The following is a 15,643-nucleotide window of genomic DNA, read 5'->3' as shown; positions in this document are numbered from 1 at the left end:
GAAGTCCTTGCTCAATACAACAATGATTAAGCAGAGTACTCAAGTGGACTCAGGTCCCTCCTCCCTCAGCCAAGCACTGAGCATAAAACACTGCAGCAGGTTGCTTCAGGGAAAACCTTTGCTGTGCAGCAGGTGATGTGAAGGATACTTATATATAAAATAGGTATCACACACCCATATATAATATATATCATATATATGCATGAAATAAAGAAACAATCAACCTCACCGGAATTTTGAGCCTCCAGGTTCACACCAGAGAGATGCATTACAGGCAAAAATTTAAAAAGGTGAGGAAATAGTGCATTCAGATGTTACCATGTGCCTTTCAAGGGTCAGTTTTGATGGCTAGAGCAAACCTCAACAAAAGAGCAGACTTTCCCACTCAGAAGTTAACAGAGTGAATTACATCAAGCTTCAGCAGATACCCTAGCATGAAAACAAAAATACTGTGTGCTTGACAGGTTTTGAGAATCTCTGGCATGCTATATTTTTTTTAAAAAGCTGAAAATGAAGTCTCACTCCCTGCGGGAGCAGACGTTAGTCTCTTCCAGTGCAAATCAGCACTTGTAACCCACTCTCCACAGAGGCTGTGAGGTGGTAGGAGATGTCCCTTGCTCAAGGGGCTTCTCGTGTGACCTGCCTCCACTGTGGGGAGCCCAAATTTAAACACCTGGACCAACAGCTCAAAATGGAGAGACCCGACTTTAGGTACTATATCCAGGGGATCTGAATTAATTACTTGTTTTTCCCCTGAGCATCCGATTCCAATTTACACTTCAATCACCAAGCTACTAGAGGCGGACAAAGGTCCCTCCATAATTTTGGGTATGAATCTCTTCTCTGAGCTGCAGAAGCAATATGTGGTCTTTTTAATTCTATCACTTCTCCCTAATCTACCAGTTTTTCAGGTGTAAGGAACCCATGAGCAAATTGCCATTACACTGCCGGAGTGACTCTTTGTCCAGTACGTCCTGGGTCTACCAACTCCAGCGCACAGCACACGCTAAATACTCTGCATCTCTCTCTGTATCTATGTGATCTATGCATTAATGGACTCCTAGGTGAATATTAAGTTCCATTACAGATGCAGTCTCCTTAAGATATTTTAAAATGCTATTTTTTTTGATGAGTGAATATTGACAGGCATGCTCTGTATTTCTAAGACACTCTACAATTATCTATAAATATGACCCAAAGAAGGGCTTGTGAGCACAACAGTTTGCCTGTTTTTTCCCAGCTATGTTAGCAGGTCTAATGGAAAGGGCTGTCTCTCCTTACTAACGAACAGCTAATTAGTTTCTCCTATTTCTAAAAGAAAAAGAGAGGATAAGTAAAAAACAACAACAACAACAACCACAACCGACCAACAAACCAAACCAAACACACACACACAAACCGCAACAGATTTACATACCTTTCACAAAGGGAAAAACAAAGGGACCAAGATGTTAAACAATTTGCTCAAATGACACAGCACATCCTGTCAAAAGCCACCATTTAAATAAACATCTTCCAACACCCAATGTTATCTGTTATCCAATAGAGGTCTGCAAAGACATGAGTGGTTACCATGACTTGCAACCTGAAGATTATTTCAGCTCAAAATGGGCTGATGCAAGTATTTTGCAAGCAAAGATGTGCTTAAATATACATACAAAGATTGATACCTTTTGATTTACCACTCACTAAGATTGGTATTAGAGAAAGCCATACCCATCACAGAACTATAACTAAGAAAAGATTTACAAATACTGTAAGCTTTATACAGATTTTTAAGAGGTCTGCAGCCTTATAAAGAAAACAGAAAAAAATAGTACATATAGGAAATTGTAATTAAATGAAATTTAAGCATTTCCCCTTCAGATTCTTTGGGAAAGAGAAAGCATGTTAAAGCTACTGTATTTATATTGATAAATCATAGTTATCTATTTAAACTGGGCTTTTAACTGCACACAGTATGCACATAAGAAGTGCAAAGTCAAAAAAAAAATCAAACTAATCAATTTTAACAACAATCCTGCAGATACCATATCAGTAAGTTTCACCCCTCCCTTCAGATCACTTAAGGTCTTTTAGCATTTTTCTTTGTCTGTAGTTGCATAGGAAATTTTTATTCTGTGTGATGACGCTGTTCTCCAAGTCAGTCTGAATTAAACAGTCAAGTCAGAGAACAACACAATACCATCTAAACATCTTCATAACACTGGCATTCCTGTACTCTCTGCTAGTTTTTACCATCACAACAGAAAACAGAGTTTTGAGGGAAATTTGCTTCACATTATGCATAACAGCATGTGTGCTTGCTTGATTTTTAAAAATGCCACTAAGAAAAGCAGCACAGTGTTTCCCAAATCACGTTGTCCTCTCTGTGGTCTCCTCCTGGCATCCACAGGGATGCAGGACACCAGTATCTACTACTGGCCTGTGCCACCTCAGCAGTGATTCCAAGCAATAAAGCAGTCTAAGATCACAAGCGTGCTCAGATTAACAAAACCTGTTAGGTATACCAGTTAATTAACGTCTGTTGAGCTGAAGCAAACATCCATTTGCCACTCTTTCTTCTCGGTGTCTAAAGAAGCTACACATTTATTGATTTATTGCACTGCTTTTACATTTGATAATTCCACATCTGTATCAGTAAGTAAACCCACTAAATAGAACATGGCTGTGTATACAGATATGTTAGGAATTATTTGACCTTCTCTTGCTACTTAATTAGCTGGTGATAACATTTCTCATTTCACATAAAATCTCGCTGGCTGCTTTCGGACCCCTAATTCTCATGTGCATCACTGCAATGCACAGCTGCTTTATAGCAAATCAAAGCACACCAAGATACAATTGACACAGATCACAGCGGATCTTTTTGCAACATTCAGGACTAAAAGGCAAATAACTAATTAGAAAGAACAGCCTTATTCCATTACCTAATAATAAACTCCGTTGCTCATTAAAGACATTACATACATTGTAGCAGCTGGCATGCTGAAATATCTGATAAAGGAAAACCTGCTGATAGTATTGTTGGCTTTAGGGAAAGCTGGTTAAATCTGCTTTTTTATAGTAGTATTTGTTTACAAGATCATCTACATAGGAACAGTGGAGGACTTAACTACACCGCAAAAAATGTCAAGTTTGGGGGAAGAAAGAAAGAGCAAACATCTCTTGGGCCAGCCTTGAGTAATGCCAAAGACCAGTTTACTCCTGCACCAGGATACAGGCAGAGCCTTGTGGGTTGCTGCCCTGAAAACCAAATGAGATGCTAAGAGCTCAGGACAAAATGGCATATTGTTCTTACATAAAATGTAGCCTCCTCTGCTTCCACGACAGTTTTCACCTTTTTTTCATCAAGTGGCCATCTAAAGAAAATTGTCTCAAGAAACCTAGCAGCAGAGATGGTAACAGCAAACTCCCTCCTGCCAGATGAGCTCTAACCACATAATTCACTCCACTCCATACCTGCTCTCCTATTGCCTTTTGTAATTTCTGTGGTGCTCTCTATACAACAGTCAGCTTCAGTGAGGGATGTCACCTTCCCCACCAGTTATCCAGGATCCTTTCACTGCCTTGCACACCTATCTCAAATAAGACCCAGATGAGCATTCCTAATGGGAATTTCCTTCTCCCTGAAGAGAAAAAAGTAAAGGTAAGTACCAATGACTCAGTAAAACGTAGCTGCTATTTGAAAAGGTCAAAAAATAGAAAAAAATAAAGAAAACCAAGCTTGACAAGTAAGCAAAGGCTAAAGGTAAGAGGGAATGACTGTAAGCAGTCCTCTGCAGTAGCTCTGCTCAGCACAATGACCACTAAGTTCCATTAAATGGGGAGTGCTGTGAGCACCAGCACAAATTACATCAGGGGCTTTACACATTTGATCGCAAATCCCAAAACCCAACTTCTTTGTGGCTAACTGAATTTTGAGTATCTCCTCTTGCCTGCACTGAGAGCATCTTCTTTCATTTGGGATGGTTTAGAGGTCTCTCCTTCTTTCTCCACCCACCATTTGGTTGCTCGGTTATACAAAACTTGGAGGAACTTAATTATCCTCGAGACTATGATCTCTTTGTCAGACTTCACTGAAATTGGCCAGTGGGTTCACAAGTCAGTGGAGGCAGAGGGAGAGGCAGCCTGACTGCATGAGCCTCATTTCCTCAAGAACCCAGGCTAAAAACAATTATAGCCAGAAGGTTCAATTAGAGAAGGGAACCATAGACTTTTCCTGCACTTCGAACACAAACCGGTTCATGCATACTAATCAGCTAACACTGCTCTCACTGAAGTAATGAGAGTTTGCAGCAAATTAATATTTGTATTGATTTATACTGATGACAGTCACAGGCTGAAACTTCAATGTCGTTGCCATGTTCAGCAAAAACACAAAATCACCTTCATTCCAATACCATAATTTACAGATGCTCACAGTATCTCCATTGCTGCACACACAAACCCCATGACTTTGTTTTTAATAACAATGATAGATTTTGTATAACCAGTGCTACGAAGCACACAGGGAAGATGTGTTTGGGGAGCAGCCTGCATTTTCATGGCATGTGTCACATAAAACCACTACCTTAGGAAAATCACCATTAAGATAATATTTGAAAAGCAAGTATTTTTTTCTCATTTTGTATCAGAAACCAACTATATGGATATCTGACAGCACTTGACATATGTTCACATCTGCAAATGAAGTAATGGAGAATTATACTTCAGAGGAATGGAGTTTCTTTGTTTTAACTTTAATGTGTTTTTTTTTCAAATGCATAGACCATCTTCTCATTAATTCCTAATTTTAAAAGCTTCATGAAGAAGTAGTTATGGTTGCTGCTCAATTTAAGTTTACGAAACATTGCCTTTTTATTTTAAATAGACTGAGTTCACTGTCGTAACATCCCTGTGCCTAGAAAGACTTTCTTTCCTGTCATAGATAGCAAAGGATGAGCCTAGTTACATGAGTCACACCTATTTCAAATTAGTAAGTTTACACTGGCTGTTAGCATTACTAGTGAATTATAAAGTACATGCTGAAAATGTTTGTCCCCAGTCTCCACAAGGGCATTTTTCTGCTATAGAAGACAGTTTCTTCTCGGTTTGGCCTATACCCCAGGTCTCCTCTCAGCCAGGTCATCACTGTGGCAAATGCCATTGTCCCCCTTTTTACTCAAAGCGGTTGACGTCAGAGCCTCCAGTGAGCACAAGAGCAGACGCTGCTTCCCGAGAAGGGCTTCACTCTGTTGCCATAGAGAAATCAGCAGGACCATTTGGAGCACCCTGGGACATCCTGGACCTCTGCACGGTGCCAGCAGATATGACACACTCCTCTGACATGTTCACTGGAAAGCCATCAAGAGCACTGGAGGGCATCTTGGATAGTATCAGATGCCTCTCTTCAGGCAAATGAATCAAGCCCAAACACTCGGGTCCTAACCACAGCAAATAAATGCATATTAATTTTAAAGTGATGGCCTAATCTAGAAAGCACTCTTAGGAAAAAGAAAAACATCGTATGTCTCTCTACTTTCATATTACATGTAGCTGAAAAAGTTGGCTTTTTTACGTTTTTTCACTTGGCTGGGGGTGGAGGCTGGGAGGACTGTCTGACAACAGCCACTGGGTCTTAGCATAGTGTGTGACACACTGGATTTTATTTGTCTCACTGTGAACAGAGAAGGACCCAGCAGCTCTGTCAGCTTCCCAATTACAACTGAGCTTTTCTTATAGCTACTGCATTATCTTCACAGGTGCCACCAGACTGGCGTTCAGTAATCTCCACTCCTTACAGCATGTAAGGCAGTGCATGAATCCTTTCGGTCAGAGGTATAGCTTTTTTGCAGCATGTTCAAGGCCCAAACTGAACTTCAAACAAAAGTTAATAAAACAGGTTTTGTTAAAGTTTTAAAGGTGCCTGGCCTATGGCAGATGCAGGGGAGGCTGCAGCAGCACACCTGATGGGCTGTTAGCCCAAGCCATCCACGCAGCATGGATTCCCTCTCGTTTAAGCCAAACAAACTTAAGAGGAAGCAAGGCCTTAAAACTTGTAACGCTTCATGAAAAATGGCATGTTCACACTGTGGCAATGGCACCAAGCCACTTTTCAGTGAGGAGGTGGCTCTGTGCAGTGCCATGCTGTGGAGACGTATGTCCTGCAGGCAGCGGGATGGCTCTGCTGGCACAGGAACGTTACACCACAGCTCCTACATCCTCTCATACATTTCCATGCTGTTTTCTACTGGTTGACTGCTTCTTTCTTTTTATTCCTTAATGATTTGCATTTCCACACATTGAGACTCTCTGGCTTTTGGGGCTTTGTTCACAACATCTTGCCATACAGCTCGTGGTCAAAGTGGATGAGAAGACAGTTTCTTTTCCTCATTATTAATTTCTTCTTTGTTGTAGTCAAGTCCTTGCAGGCATCTAATCCTGGGTGGCACAGCATACCCACAGCCATCACAGAAACACGTCAACGTGCAAGGAAACAGACACTCAGTATTTCCTCTGGCATTTCTGTTGTGGGACGGGTACCTCACAGCAGGCTTTCAACATTCCAACATCTCTAAAACCATAATGGCTTTCCTTTTCTTGCAGTAGGTTTGCAATACAATCCACCTCCTCAAAAGCAAGGTGCCAGTCTTCACATGAGGACATCTGAGTTGGGAGAGGGCTGTGGTTGTCAAACAGAATTGCAAATAAACTCCCCAATTCTTGTTGTGTTTGGTTTTTTCTTAGATTTAAAATATCTTTGGAGTGGTGAGGATGACCTGGGAACATGGGCCTTGTCTCTGCTAGGCTTCTATATCAGGAAGCTCCTGACATCTGAACACAACCTTGTCTTTTGTATCGATGATGCAGCTGAAGTAGAACAGCTTGGGAAGAACAGCTGATGCCTGAGCTGAAAGAAAGCTACATACACAGGGCCAAGGGAAAAAAAAAGAGCCTGGAATGAAAGAGGAACCACCTGCCAGAAAAATAAAGGAGTAGGTGGGGAGACCTGGAAAGAGCAAGCCGGTGGGAACAGTGACCTGAGTTAATAGGGAGCGTGGGGGAGGAGTAGGTAGTGAGCAATTGCTCTTGTGTTCAAAATCCTAGTGATGGGATGAGTCAGAGACTCTGATTGAATTTTGCCTTTGCTACACCCACAGACTGGTTATTATAAAGCTTAGGGGAGCATGGGTTGGTGCAGCAACTACAGTGAATTGGGTGGGTATATGAAGCACCTCCAAGTGCCCAAAAATCTTGAGAGCATCTGCCAGACACTGTGGTCTTTCACATGAGGTTTCCTGCATCTCTAACCTGTCTGCCTACCAGCTTTTCATTGTGTAAACAGACTTAGATGGTTAACCGAGTGGCAGCTACCAAGGAATGCTCTTTGTGAGTGTCCACTGGGGCTCCTGGGAGCAGCAAGCTCCAGGAGTTAACTCAACCCAGCAAGACCACTGCCCAGGAACTACTAAAAGAGTAATGGGAGTCCCTCAGGACAACACAATTCAGTGAACAAGAAGATACATTTGTGTTATATCCTTCAGTGACTGTTCTTTAACTGCTTTTTCTTTCAACCATTTCTGCTCATCCTCCTCCCCAGGCCAGGGACCCAGCAACCTGCTCAGCAACTTCCACCACACTGAAAATGACACTGAAAACTGCCAGTAAACACCCACTTGCTCCCACCAGGTGGTTGTAACGGGCCAAAGGAGGCACAAGCTGTTGCAACAGGTCTCCTGCTTGTGAAAAGCATCTGCTCTGATCACTGAGAGGTTTCGCCACTGAACCGTGAGATTGGGAAGAGGGGCTTCCCACACCTTCAGAGGGAAGGAGGAAGGGTAGCTCAGCAACCAGGTGTCCAACCAAGCTCTCTTACGAGAACACAACTTACATCAAGTTAAAACAAGCTGCCCAGGTTTAAAATCTGATGGGTCAGCTGTAAAAAGGAGATACTAGTGACAGACAGGACAACTTTGTGCTCTTAGCATTGCTGCAGAGAGACAAACGAGGAAACAAAACAGGGCCTGAAGGAGAAACCCAGCTTTTCTAACAGCCCACAGAATGAACCTCAACTGGTTCAACCTCTGCTTTTCACAGCTTCGGTTTGAGGGCAGGTTCAGTGACAGTGGGTTAGGACTTGCTCCTCTGAGTTGACTTGGTGGCTAGTGCACCTTTTGCTGCAGGGCCCAGCTCTTGGCTCAGCCCTGGTTCCTGTCCCCACACACTCCCGTTCTCCAAACACCCTGGGTGGCGCCTCTGGACTTTGCTCGAAAACAGAGAAGAAATGTCTCTCTTGAAAGAGGGACAAATCTTACCAAGTGGCACAGCCCCCTCTGCAGTAGAACAAACATCCACGGCTTTTTTTTTTTTAAACTGATCTTTTAAAAAGCTAAACACTGTGCAGCACAACAGTTAAAGGCTTCTTTCAGTTTTGTTTGACTCTCTCCTAAACAATTTAAGCCAAGCTCACAGATTTTTAAGGGTGTCTGCCCAGCAGTTCAGCTAGCTGTTTTTTAACCTTACCTTTATTTAAGCCAGGAGAGCTGGCATGGAGACAGCAATGTGAAGAAGGGCGGTGAACATGAAAAATTGTTAAAGGAACTTGTGCACACTGGAAGGACTATAGGACTCAAATGAAAAAACAGAGGTCTTTTTTCAGAAAACAAACAGGAACAGGTGATTCACAATGCAAGGGAATACTGAGTCCCTAAACTGAGAGATAAGGGGGATCTTCAGAAAGACATTTCAGAAATACATTCTCCTTTCTCAAACCCCATTGTATCTCAAATTATGCTAGATTTGCTGCCTAAATTCATAGTTTCATTTTACATTTAATGCAGTTCTCCCCTTTCCTTTGGATCAGCTCAAACAAGTTGCAGGGCTGCACAATCATTTGAACAGAGATAAAATGGGAAAATAGGTGTGACAGGACACAGGACTGGATGCAACCATCTCTTTTTAGTAGCAGCTCATGGTTGCACAGGTTGAGTGTAAAGTGTAACATAGTCTCAGAAAACAGGATGGCGTAATTTCCCGCAACATCTGACCCCTTGCACTTTATTCTGAGCCAAAAAGATTAACAAAGCCTGAAAAAAGTAGGGCCTTCAGGAACTACACCTGTCCTGGGAACAGTGTTTTCATGGAACACATTTAAAAGAATGAGTCTTCTCTCAGGAGACTTCCCACTGAGGAGAAACATGGCCCTTCCAGAGTGAAGTCAGAGGAAAAAAAAAAATCCAGATTCATCCTTAGGAAAATTCACAGGAGATTCTCTTCTGATTTTCCAATACAAGAACTGGGGGTATCCATGAAATGAGGAAGTTTGAAATGAACAAAGAAGCTAGTTCCCACACTGTGTGTAATGAAGTTGTGGAAGTCTTCACAGTGGCATGCTGTGGGTGCCAAAGACATACAGGGTTCAAAAAGCAGCAAGACAAGTACAGCGGAAGGATGGTCACCGAGAGCTATTACATACGACCATATCATGCCTGGACCTCCATGTCCCTGAGCAGCACATCACTAGGACAGCCTAGCCATTACTGGGTCACTGGGCTACACAGGGCTTTTTGGCCTGACCAGGGTGGCCATTGCTATATATACAGAAGAAGCCTACAAAGTTAATTTGCAGTCATCTAAAACTGGCCTTGACTGACACTTTCTCTTCATGTTCACACTTCGCAGCAACTAAGAGAGCTGCAAAGAAAGTTGGGGTTGTTCAACCTGCAGAAGAGAAGACTCCAGGAAGACCTCTCAGTACTTAAAAGGAGCGTATAAGATGGATGGAGACAGACTTTTTAGAAGGGCGTGTTACTACAGGACAAGGAGTAATGGTTTTAAACTAGAAGAGGGTGAGATTCAAGTTAGACATGAGGAAGGATTTTTTTTCCAATGAGGGTGGTGAAACACTGGCCTAGGCTGCCCAGAGAGGTGGTAGATGCCCCATCCCTGGAGACATTCAGGTCCAGGCTGGACGGGGCTCTGAGCAACCTGATCTAGTTGAAGATGTCCCTGCTCATTGCTGGGGGTCGGACTAGATGACCTTTGAAGATCCCTTCCAACCTAAACTATTCTATGATTATAAGACACAGGAAAGCTTCTGCCAGGTGGTGTTCCTGGGCTACCTGGAATTTATTGGACTTTTTAAAAGAAAAAACGGAGGTGGGTGAAAAAGAAGGGTTTGAGCAGACTCACTGTATTACAGGAAGAGGGAGATCTGGATTCTGCATCCCCCCCCTGGAAGATTTTGGCCTGCAACTTCGACATCCCCAGAGCCCACAGCTACCGAAATGGGCAATCTGTTCCCCTGTCTTACTGTAATTATGTCACTGTGCAGCAAAGCACACAAGATCCATGGGTCCAGAACGAATATGCCATTCTGTCACTCAGAGTTTTCCCATTTCAGTCATTCTTCCCTACCCACTGTAGGCACAGCCCCTGAACTCACCTTGCCTTTGAACAGTGTCACACCACATAACTGAGTGACGGGCAGAAATTCAGCCAACTGGGACACTATAAGCACCCATTTAAATGCTTTCTAGTCTACACAAAACTAGCCAATCCCCTCTGTCTCTAGTGCACATCTACAGTCTGTCCAGACTGCCTCACCTGCCAAGTGAGAGCAGGTATCAGCTACTTCAAAGTGTGAGAAGATCCCAAGTCCTTGACCTTCGTAGAACACCAAGGACTTGATGTCTGTGAAACATTTAGAGACCTACAAAAGAAAATGGCAGGAAGGCAACTGACTACTTACTGCAGCATAACTGAGCTCACATTCTTACTAACAGCCTGCTCACTTTACAAATTTTTTTTCCTTTTTCTAAATAAAGCTCAGGCTATCTTAAACAGATGCTTTTCAGTTCCAGATATTTCACCAAAGTGGATGCTCCTAAAATTTCTTTTCTTTTTCTTGGAACCCTTTTAAACTTGGTAAACACGTCTCTGTGTACAGCCTTCAATTACCTTTTATTCTGTGGTGCCAAATGACACCAGATAGGCATATTCTTAAAAGGCTTTCAGGAAAATGCAAATTAACAGTCCACAGTAGTCTGCTGGCTCAATAAACAGAACAATTGCAAGTGTTTAGACACTAGTAAATAGATTAAAAAAAATACAGAAAATAAATCTGTAGCCCTAAGGAAGCTTTCATTTTATTGTTAACAGCATAAAACTTGCAATGACAGTATCTTCAAGATACCTCCTCTGTTATCTGTATCAGCTCAGACAACACATCCTTTTAGTAGCTGACCTGCAGAAAGTGTATAAATCTGAGCTGAGAAATAACACCATAATTTAAACCCCAGACTTGACTGTAAACCTGAGAGTCAACTCCCAGCAAAATGCCTATGATCATATTTTGTTATCTGCCAAGCTCTTCCCCTCTCTACCTCCTAGATGTCACCATTCATTTCAGTGTTGGTTTTTTGTAATTCCAGCTCAAATACAGCAGAGCATTGTGTGTTCTTGTCCATAGACATCATATTATATATTAGCATTCCTTTGAAAGGATTTTGTTCTTTCCTACTAGCAGGACAGGGAAGCCTTGAAAACAGGTTTGCTTATAGTGTCCAACCTGAAGGACTCAAAGTGTGATATATGAAGTGTAATACATCCAGGTTCTTCACTTTTAAATTAAGCTACTTGAACCCAGTGGGAAGTATGGAAGTATAAACAGAGCAGTTCCCGCAATTCAAACTTCCCAGTTGGACAGGCATCTTCACAGACCCTTCCCACTGCACAAACACTGCAGCATCCAAAGAGGAGACTGAAAGGGCTCAAAAAAGTCTTCAGGAGGGTTTAAGGCAGCAGACAAGGCTCCATCTCTGGAAGCGCTTCCTCAGCATCCTCCATCAGCAGGCCCTGTACCTTGCCATGGAAGTATGCTTTCCTTCACCTCAAGCATGGTCAAACAGATGAGCCCAGAGACACTTTCATCCTCAAATAAAACTCACCAGGGCCAGTTGCCTGGTACAGTTTTGGGTATTTCCATGTGGCCGCACCAGCTGGCCAAGTCGTAGGGGACTTCTGCTGGAGGGAGCCCCATTGCTGGAGGTGATGCTCTGACTGGCTAACAGGCATGCATCTGTCTGACTGCTGTATCCATCAAGCATCGGGTGCATAGGAATGAACCATCTACACTCTCCTAACACCCTCAAAATGCCCTGTTTATGACAGAACAGGCTCTGTTCTTCACCAAAGAGCCGGAAACAAAAGCTGAGCCACATCTCAGAAGCCCATGCGGCAGAACCTGGCTTGAAATCAGCAACTCTCTGGCCTGAATCTGAACCAGGCTCATTAGTCTTTAGCTATTTCTGTCTAGCCTGAAGCATCTCACAGATGAAGGATATTCAGAGCCCAGACAGTTTTTAACAACTAACATTTTGGATCGTCAAAACTGTAATCAGTCCAACGGGATGTTGTTGCAACTTTCACTGGGTTTAAAGTCAATTTTTGCAAGGACGGGTATTCAAAGCCAAAACCCCCTTTTGAGTTAAAAGCAAACAACAGCCATTTAATTCTGTCAGCCTTCTACTGGCAACCAACAGACCTACAAATATACTTCTTTAATACAGGAAAATTCAGATTCTGATGCAGTCATGTTACTACAGAAGCCTGGCTTAAGGCCACAGCACCATCGCTGGCCAAGGTGACCCAGCACTCTGCTGGTAACACACAGCCCCTCTCCCTTGTGTCAGCAGCAACTACAACAACTTACTTTTAACCACAATCAATTTCCCAAGCTGGTGCACCACACAGCCACAAAGACAGCAGTGGGAGCACAAAGGAGGATGTGGCATGGCATAGAGGCATGTCCCTGGCTGGGATTACTTCCTTCAGCCCCAGTATCAGCTTTTGTTAGCTTAGAACAACCCTGAAGGCTATGGGCACTTCAGCATGAAGATGCTTCTGGTCATACCATCACAGGATGGTTGAAACTGGAAGGGACCTCTTGACATAATCTGATCAAACACCCTGCTCAAGCAGGGCCACCTAGAACCAACTGCCCAAGGCCCACATCCAGATGGCTTTTGAATATCATCAAGGATGGAGAACCCATGATCTCCCTGAGCAACCTGTGCCAGCACGTGGCCATCCTCACAGTGAAAAAAAGTGTTTCCTGATATTCAGAGGGAACCTCCTGTGTTTCAGCTTGTGTCCATTGCCTCTGGTCCTGTCACTGGGTACCACTGAGCAGAACCTGGGTCCATCTTCTTTGCACCCTCCCTTCAGGTATTTATATACATCGATGAGATCCCCCTGAGCCTTCTCTAGGCTGACCAGTCCCAGTTCTCTCAGCCTTTCCTTGTAAGATGCTCCAGACCCTTCATCATCTTTCTGGCCCTTTGCTGAACTCTCTTCAGTAGTTCCATATTGGTGCTTTGGTAGTCTGAACCAGCTGGTAGGCACTTGTACCGTGCTCCTTGTCTATCCTGGAAATCCAGAAAGAAGGCCGCATGCAGGAGAGAGCACATCCCCTCCCCAAACAGGGGCTCTTCTGATCCATCAGCAGGTAAAGTAGAGCCTGTCTCAAGAGTGCTGTATGTTGTATTGGACTGACTTCTTAGGGAGCAGCTGTAACTACTAGGCAACACCTAAATGTAACACATACCTCAATCTGAGCCTAAAAAAAAAAAAATAATCTGTGTTTTCTCTGGGTAGGAAGATGTTTATTCAAAGAGACTCAATGTACTCACCATAATTTATTTTTACAGCAGGTACATGGAACCAAGACAGTTAAAATGCTAAGTCTCCAAAGCTCTAGATATTATGTAAATAAACTCTAAATAATTGCCTGCATTAAAGTATGGTTCAGTGTTCAGCAAGAAAAACAGCTCTTGTTTTTTTTAATTAAATTCTGATTGTATCTATAATTCTAGACTGTTCTGTTTATTTACATGAAACATTATCCTGCTTGTTGAGTGCCAAAGCAGTATTCTGAAACTGTATGATTAACACCAGCTATTTCTGAAAGCTACAAATCAAATAGATTTATGGGACTAATGGCATAAGTCCTTCAACCAGCAGCACATGCAAACCGAGCTCACCGAGAACATTCTTGCCCTACCTATGGCAATTTACAAACTTCTGAACAACGAAGGAAATGGATGCAAGAACTCCAGTTGGCATAGCCAAGAGCCATGCACTCGCAAGGATCCCTAAAAGCTTTTTAAGCACCAAGAGGTCAGACAGCTCACTCAAAAGCTCGGCTCAGACTTGCGCTCAGCCACGAGAAGCTGCAGCAATTGAAGACGTTGTTGTCCCGTTATCAGATCTCCCTCTGCCTGCAGCAGCGTTGGTGGGAAGAAACTCATACCTCCGCCTTCACTGCTTCAGGCCACAGTTTGGTTTCTTGGTACAAACCCATCTCTACTGCCAATTTACCACAACAGACTCAACTAGAAAACACAAGACAGGAGGCCCATGTGCCTGCAGCATCACTTCAGCCCCTAGATCCAGGTTGAAGCAAACTGGCCCCTTGGAGCAGATGCCTGCTAGGACAAAACACGCCTGCTTGCTTTGACTACATTTTTTACATGGCTTTGGACTTCCCTCCACTGAGCAATGATGCTGCCTGTCAGTAAGCTAGCCACTGCGATCCCTCAGGATTTCTCTTTATGGTGTTATTAGCTTAGGCTATGACTCCAGTTTTGATTTGCAAGCGATTACTATGCCTGCACAAAAGTTTCTGGCTAAAATAACTGGCACCTCCGCTGCGAGCACCCTGCACTGCCAGGGAAGGCGATGCTGGGCACGTCGCCGCTTCGGCCTGGGTGCTGCAGCGGCAGCAGCTCTTATGTTGCAAACCCACCGCCCTGACAGCCTGGAAGTAACTGAGCCCTGCCACCAGCCACCCCACCACCACCCCAAGGCTTTACAATGGTTAAAACTATATTTAAAAAACAAACAAACAAACAAAACCAAACCACAAAACCACAACAACAACCAAAAAAACCACAAAAAAACCTGCAGACACTAGCCTGCCTGTTTTAAAAAAAAAATCCCATTGGCAGTCAACCAATACACAAGAACATCTACAAAGAAGCTGTTACAGTTTATCGTGCAGTAATCCATGGATTAAGGTCATTAATAGCACTCAATGACATACTGCCATGACTACAAAGGTGCTGTTCTGGCTTGTAGGATATACAGAATGTAAACCCCTCACAAACATTTACACTGAGTTACTTTCTTCTGAACCTTCAAAAGAGGAGAAGAAACAAGAAAACCCAGAAGAAAGATAACTAGCACAATATCTTGCATTGCACAAAAAAAAAAATTATAATGAAAATAAATTAGCATTTTCAAATAACACTGAATTTTCTCCTCATTTACACTGATGTTTTCACAGTAAGAGAGTTCTTGGTGAGTAACCAAAATTTTCGTCTACAGAGCTATATTTAAAAAGCAAGCCAAGACATTTTTCCATGTCCAAAAGACAAGGCCACAACCAAAACTTTCAAAACAAGATCCAAAATGCTCAATTTTGCCCTTTCATTGTTTATATGAAATAAGCTTTTTCCTTCTGTTGACATGAGAACACAAATGTATCATCACAGAAAACACTGTGTACTCCCCAAATCCCACAGGGTCATTAATCTTCTTTTATGCAGTACACAAAGTATTTTCACAGAACTTTTAAAGTAGTTTTCTAAAGCATGCCTGA

The 15,643-nt window shown here is 42.9% G+C and overlaps 1 protein-coding gene across 13 annotated transcripts in view; it reads right to left on the bottom strand.

Moving 5' to 3' along the window:
- MBNL2 (muscleblind like splicing regulator 2) overlaps positions 1 to 15,643 on the bottom strand; it is a 111,772-nt gene that overhangs the window by 57,410 nt on the left and 38,719 nt on the right. The window contains exon 1 of one of the 13 annotated variants that reach the window (XM_071806815.1): positions 3,463 to 3,592. The exons of the other annotated variants lie outside the window; for them this stretch is intronic. The gene's annotated coding sequence lies outside the window, so the exon portion shown is untranslated. Of the gene's footprint in view, positions 1 to 3,462; positions 3,593 to 15,643 lie in introns of those variants that run through there. 13 annotated transcript variants of the gene reach the window in all.

This window comes from Patagioenas fasciata, chromosome 1, assembly GCF_037038585.1.
Source record: "Patagioenas fasciata isolate bPatFas1 chromosome 1, bPatFas1.hap1, whole genome shotgun sequence".
Taxonomy (NCBI): Eukaryota; Metazoa; Chordata; class Aves; order Columbiformes; family Columbidae; genus Patagioenas; species Patagioenas fasciata.
This window is presented reverse-complemented; position numbering and strand designations above follow the sequence as displayed.